The following is a 6,877-nucleotide window of genomic DNA, read 5'->3' as shown; positions in this document are numbered from 1 at the left end:
ACCCCGATGTTTATAGCAGCAATGTCCACAATAGCCAAACTGTGGAAAGAGCCAAGATGTCCATCAACAGATGAATGGATAAAGAAGATGTGGTATATATACACAATGGAATATTATGCAGCCATCAAAAGGAATGAGATCTTGCCATTTGCAACGACGTGGATGGAACTGGAGGGTATTATGCTGAGCGAAATAAGTCAATCAGAGAAAGACATGTATCATATGACCTCACTGATACGAGGAATCCTTAATCTCAGGAAACAAACTGAGGGTTGCTGGAGTGGGGGGTGGGGTGGGAGGGATGGGGTGGCTGGGTGATAGACATTGGGGAGGTTATGTGCTATGGTGAGTGCTGTGAATTGTGCAAGACTGTTGAATCCCAGACCCGTACCTCTGAAACAAATTATATAGGTTAAAAAAAAAAAGGAGGGGGGTGGGAGGATGGGTTAGCCTGGTGATGGGTATTAAAGAGGGTAGGTATTGAATGGAGCACGGGGTGTTATATGCAAACAACGAATCATGGAACACTACATCAAAAACTAATGATGTAATGTATGGTGATTAACATAACATAATAAAATTAAAAAAAAAAAACTGAGGGTGAAAATCAGACACTGTTTTAGTAGGTAACAGTCCCTGAAGCTTCGAAGCTAGGGATTTACGGAGATAAAGGTGGTATTTTATTTTTTATTTTTTTTTTTTTTTTTTTTTTTTTTTTTTAAAGATTTTATTTATTTGACAGAGAGAGACGCAGCGAGAGAGGGAACACAAGCAGAGGGAGCGGGAGAGGGAGAAGCAGGCTTCCCATGGAGCAGGGAGCCCGATGCGGGACTCGATCCCAGGACCGTGGGATCATGACCTGAGCCGAAGGCAGACGCTTAACGACTGAGCCACCCAGGCGCCCCTAAAGGTGGTATTTTAGGCAGGTCAATCAGACAGAGGTGTTTGGGATTAAAACTGAGGGCGTGGTGGATGCAGTTTCAATGGGACCCTTGTATATCTGCTTGTTTTTAAGACTGAAGCACAGGGGTGCCTGGGTGGCTCAGGCATTAAGCGTCTGCCTTCGGCTCAGGTCATGATCCTAGGGTCCTGGGATCGAGCCCCGCATCGGGCTCCCTGCTCCGCGGGAAGCCTGCTTCTCCCTCTCCCACTCCCCCTGCTTGCGCTCCCTCTCTCGCTGTGTCTCTCTCTGTCAAATAAATAAATAAAATCTTTAAAAAAAAAAAAAGACTGAAGCACAAAAAGTTGCTTGAAAACTCTATACCTAGAAATGCAGGGGATGACTGGTGGGCCCCACAGGAGATCATCAGATGTGGGCCTATTTCAGCAAATCAACCTCAAATATAGGTCTATGTCAGTACTACACCTCCGCTGGCTTGTCTGACCCCAGAAGCACCTACAAACTTGACCAAACAAAGCGGACTGATCCCAGGGGTGTTTAGGGTCACCAAGGCCGGCTATCTCATCAGGCTCTCAATGGCTGGGACATCCAGCGCAAGCCATTCTCCTCCCGTGGCACCAGTAAATCAAGCTCTGTCCTTTAGAGCATTCCGTTACAAAGAGCAGCAAGCTCTAGGTTGGGTTGAAGTTCAATTAGAATAAGTGTGGGGCATGCACTTCAAGGAAGATCAAGGATGGTCACAAACAGAGACAAAGGAGAGAGAGGAGACTCCAGCGAGAGAGGACAGATGGAATACGCGCATTAGCTCTATTCCCTCCCAAAGGGCACTAGGAGGAGAGGGAGGAATTTATGGATATATACACACATGCACAGAGTGAGCAGGCAACATCAGACAAGATGGGCCCAAGCAATCTGGAAGATGCAAAGCAGAGGAGAAGTGGTGATAGATTTTGAAAGAGTAAGAACTAAGGCATCCTCTAGGAAGCAAACCAAACCACAACTGAAGCCAGAAAAGGCTTAATTAAGAACTGCAGGCAACACAGTGAAAAGTGGGGCTGAAGACCTGGGGGTCCAGTCCCTCCCCACTCTTCCCCCACCCCCAGCAGCCTCTTCTCTGTCTCCACCGAAGCCTGGAGGCTTACTTAAGATAAAAATCACAGAGAACCTGGACTCAGGGGTATAGCTGACAAGCAGGGTGCAGGACTGAAAACAGAGGACCGGGTTAGTCTATGTAATGATTGATGAAGTGTCTTCCCCTCTCATTCCTTTTCCCTGTTTGGTTCCCTGAGAATGCTGACACCCAGGCTTAAGGATGGGCAGACACTGAAAACTGGGGATACCCACAGTGCCACAGATCCACATCTAATCGCATCCCATGGGGGAGCCCCCTACCAGCTACATCGTATGTATGGCACCTTTCACAAAACCTTAACAACAAGCAGACATCCAAAGATCATCAGCATCACAAAGGCTATTAACATAAAAGGTGGAGATGAAAAAAAAAAAACCAGATAAAAGAGAGTGAACAAAAACTGCAAGGGTAACACCCACCATAATTCACATCCTCGGAGGAATACTGTATCCACAAAACAAGAACAGAATGCTATAAAGGTCAACAAGGAACGCGTCAGGGCACAGCATGTATGGGAACTCTCAGTACCTTCCTCCCAATTTTGCTGCGAACCTAAAACTGCTCTAAAAAAAAATACAGTCTTTAAAAAAGAAAATATAAACATGCAGAAAACAAAAATGAACTCTTATAAACTGTTTAAATGATAATAGAAACTTAAACTTTACTGGAAGGACTAGAAGACAGAGTTGAAGATAAAGACACAAAAGAGAGGAAAGGTAAGAAAATTAGATCAATCCATGGCCCAATAGCAGTTCCAGGAAAAGAGAACAAGGAAAAAGGAGAGAATAATATTCCCAAAGAAATAACCCCCAAAAATTTCCAGGACCAAATGGCTTAAGTTTCTGGATTTAAATAACCCAAGGGCCCAGCAAAATAAATGAAAAAGGAAATTTTAGAACACCAAGGATAAAGAGAGGATCCCAAAGATCCAGAAAGAAAAAAATGGCACATTCTCAAGTTGAAAATAATCAGAATGACTCTGGATTTCTCAACAGTGATCCTGGGAAACAATGAAGTAATGCCCTCAAAAATTCTGAGGGAAAGTGATGTGCTACCTAGAATTCTATACCCAACTAAAATAACAATCCAAAGTACGAGTAGAATAAAACCATTTTCAGAAATTTGAGATCTAAAAAACAAAACAACAAAACCATATCTCCCAACTATTCTTTCTGCAGAGACTATTGACAAATCTGAAAACATGAGACCCCAGGACAGGGGATCCAGGAGAGAAAGGGGTTCCAAAGGTGATAAGGACAACAGCCCAGGAAAGGATGTCTCCAAGAAGAAAACAATGTAACAGATCGGACTATCCAACGTGTTGAACTATGTTAAAAGGAGTTTTGTAAGTTCTATCAGAATATTGAGATGAATTATTAATACATCCATAAAAATTCAAGTAAACAAAAAAATAGAGACAATTAGTAGCTGCAGGAAAAATAAGATATACAGGAACTGAAAATTTAAGTTAATTATAGCTGTAAGTCTATGCTGAATATGGATTCAAGCAAAGTTTGTGATAGAACTATTTCGGAAGGATGGGGAAAGGGAAGTGGAGTGTGCATGTGTGTGTCCGGGTATGTGCACTGGAGAGTGTGTTTTGGAGACAGGGGGAAGGAAACGTGAGAAAGCTAAATTCTCATATGCCACAGACAAGTGAAAAGATGATCTAGAAATTAACAACTGCAGCACACGTTATTTGTAAGTTAAGTAGAAGATTCCAGAAAAGAATTAAAAAACTAAAAAATTAAAAGGCAGTTGCCTTTCTAGGTAGCAGGACCTGCAGTAGAAATGGGTATGTTTCATTTTAAAGGTTCTAATTATGTCTTTTTAGACTGTGTTCATAGTCACGCTTATTAAAAACTGAAGGTTATGTTTAAAAAATAAATAAAATGCAGGCATAAAAAGACATGCAGAACCTCAGTAGAAAGGCACCTGAAGATGGTGGCGGGCGACAGACCAAGAGCGAAGGCAGGCCAGCCTGCCAAGCACTTTCTCAAGATTCTCTCATTTAATCCTAGCAACAATCCTATCTGGCCATTATTTCTATCCCTACTTTTATTGCTATTTTACAGACGAAGAAACTGAAGCTCAGAAAGTTTGGGAGTCGTGTCTAATGACGCACAGCTACTGCCCCTTCTGGAACTGAAAGCCCATCTGCAAAGAACGTCTCCCATGCAAAGCAGCGGGGAGAAGTTTCAATTCGAAGAATAGGACATCTCAGACACCCTGTTTAAGGGTTACAAACCTGTACTACCATTCCCTTCCAGTGCTTTTTCCAGTAGTGACAAGACATTTCCCAATTTCACAGAAAGCTATGGCATTCCCCTAAACTTCTAAAGGACAAAGCCAGGAAGTTGGCCTCACGGGACAAAGCACACACACACATCGGAATCTCTGGGAGCCCATAACCTCCTGCAGTTAACTCAGAGAAGGTTCTACCTGAACTCACAGAACCACGTGACCGAGCTTGGAAGGTCCCCGTTATAGTTCCTACAGATCTCAGCATTAGATCCACAAGGAGCACAGAAAAAGAAAATAGCAACACTTCTGTTTATATCTATTTTATCTAATAATTTTAATTAGTTTTTGGTATCTGTTTTAGAATGTAAATAATACATACTATATACTGCGATCCACATGTACAATTTGTAAATCAACAAACATATACATGGAGAGAGACCCAAGTTTGAATGGAAGAGCAAGAAAACCAGTATTTGTCTAGCAGCTACTGTGTGTTAGCATCTCTGACAAAAGGATTAACTTCGGAGTCTGGGATTTAAAGCATATGTTGTTATCCTATCTTTATTATTTCCTTTAGCAATGTAAAGCCCAAGAACATATTAAAATCAAAATACAGCTATCATTTATTAGGGCCACTTTGTGCAGCCCCTCTACTCCGCTTCTATTTGTCATTTTAGATCCTCTTCATCAAGGCTCTAAAATGCACGGAGCACAGTTCTCATTTCACTTTAGGAAACTGAGGCAGGGGGAGATTAAGTGACTTGTCCAAGGTTCTACATTTTGGATAATTTTAGAATGTCCAGTAACAGCCCAAAGCAGGAGAGTCTTTGCTTTCAAGGGCGTTTTTTAAATTGCTGGGTTTTTCTCATAATGTTCACTTGTCCAGCCAGCTAAAACTTTTGCTTAGGGGGAAAAAAAAAAATTGCCTTAGGCTTTTCCTGAAAGGTGCTTTGCCAAAAAGGGGGCTGCCGGGGATAAGAAAATAAAGCCTCTGTAAAAGAAAAGCCCCATTTGAAAAGACACATTTCTAGCCAGACAACGGAAACCGAGAGCATTCTAAGAATGTTGCCTGAAGACAGGTCTGCAGGAGGGAGGAGGGGGGCAGGTCGACCACCACTCCGAGAGGAAGCAGGCAAAGCGGGGGCCTGGACAGTGTCCGCCTCTCTGTCAGCCCGACTGGCCATTCCCTGGAGATTAAAGCAGGAAACTCAGACTCCAGCCCATTCAAAGAAAAATATTCCAGCTCAGCCTCTCCTTGAAAAGTGACTTTGTCTTCTTTCTTTCTTTCTGAATAGAAGATCAAAAGTTTTGCCCAAGAGGCAGAAGAATCCGTTTATCTTAAAAGGCTCACTGACACTTGCTGGGGAATCTGAAGACTTATGTGTCCAGCTGACCTCTGAGCCCACAATTATTCTCCAGTTCCTTTCTGAGCACTTTTCACTTTGCTTTTATCAGTTAAGTAATGGGGCACCTCTGCCTAAACCCAGGGCTCAAATCTGTCAACAGTTAACAGAGTTTGCAGAAGATGCTAGAACACCCTTCCTAAGATGACACCCAGCTCTGCGTACCCCTGGGTGCTGCACACGCGTCGTTCTGCTCCTTATAGAAAGCAAACACCTCTCCTGCTGCACACTCGTCCAAGCCAGCTCTTCTCCCAAACGCCCAGGACACACATTATTGGCTCAGTCCCTCTGCACAGAGACGGAGGCCCACGATGTGCCGAGAACAAGCTCTTCAGTCTTTCGTCATGGTGTCCAGTTAGATCAAAACCAGCGGGACTCTCAGAGAAGGCCTCGCAGCTCCCTTCCAGTTATAATAAGCCTCTCGGTCAAGTTGAACTTTACCAACTTCAAACGAATTTCAAAGTTGGGCCTTGCAAAACATTCATAATCTGCCTGCTAGGTGGTTTTTACCACCTATTTAGCATGTACTTTGGAGGAAGACTACCGGGGGCTTAATTCATAGTTAGGCTATTTTCAAGCTGTGTGGTCTTGGACAAGTTACCTGACCTCTCTGAACCACCCCTCCCTCATTTGTAACAGGAGGCTAAGAATTAACTTTTGGAGTTGTAGGGAGAGGCAAATCAACTAACATATGGAAGGCAGTTGGCACACAGATATTAATAAACTCTAGTTTCTTCTCTAAATTTGGAATTAACTGCTCATAATTCCAATTTCTAGATGCTAACCAGAGACTCTGACTTAATTTCTACTCCAGCAGAAATCATTCAACTTCTGGCACCGACTGAAATGTGCCAACCCAAGCAGAGAAATGATTTCTAAGTCTCAAAGCCTGAAGCTCCTGGACAGCAGGAACAATTCTAGTCACCTCCTTCATTTCCCCGGGACGCCGCAGGGCCCCAGAAAATACTTCCTAGAAGGAGGGAGCGGGGAAGGACCCGTGGAAGGTTACAGCGAGGACGCTATGAAAATGGAGCGCAGTCCTGTCTGAAAGCATTCAGGTGCTGGATTAAAACCCCAGCTCTTCCAAGTAAACAAGCCTGAGGTTTTAATTTGGGCCCCCGGGGATGCCGTGGCTGTTACAGTTCCAGAAAGCCTATTCGCTCCTGTCCCCCTACCGTGGGGTACATCACCTGAACT

The sequence above is a fragment of the Neomonachus schauinslandi genome, chromosome 10 (assembly GCF_002201575.2).
Source record: "Neomonachus schauinslandi chromosome 10, ASM220157v2, whole genome shotgun sequence".
Classification (NCBI taxonomy): domain Eukaryota; kingdom Metazoa; phylum Chordata; class Mammalia; order Carnivora; family Phocidae; genus Neomonachus; species Neomonachus schauinslandi.
This window is presented reverse-complemented; position numbering follows the sequence as displayed.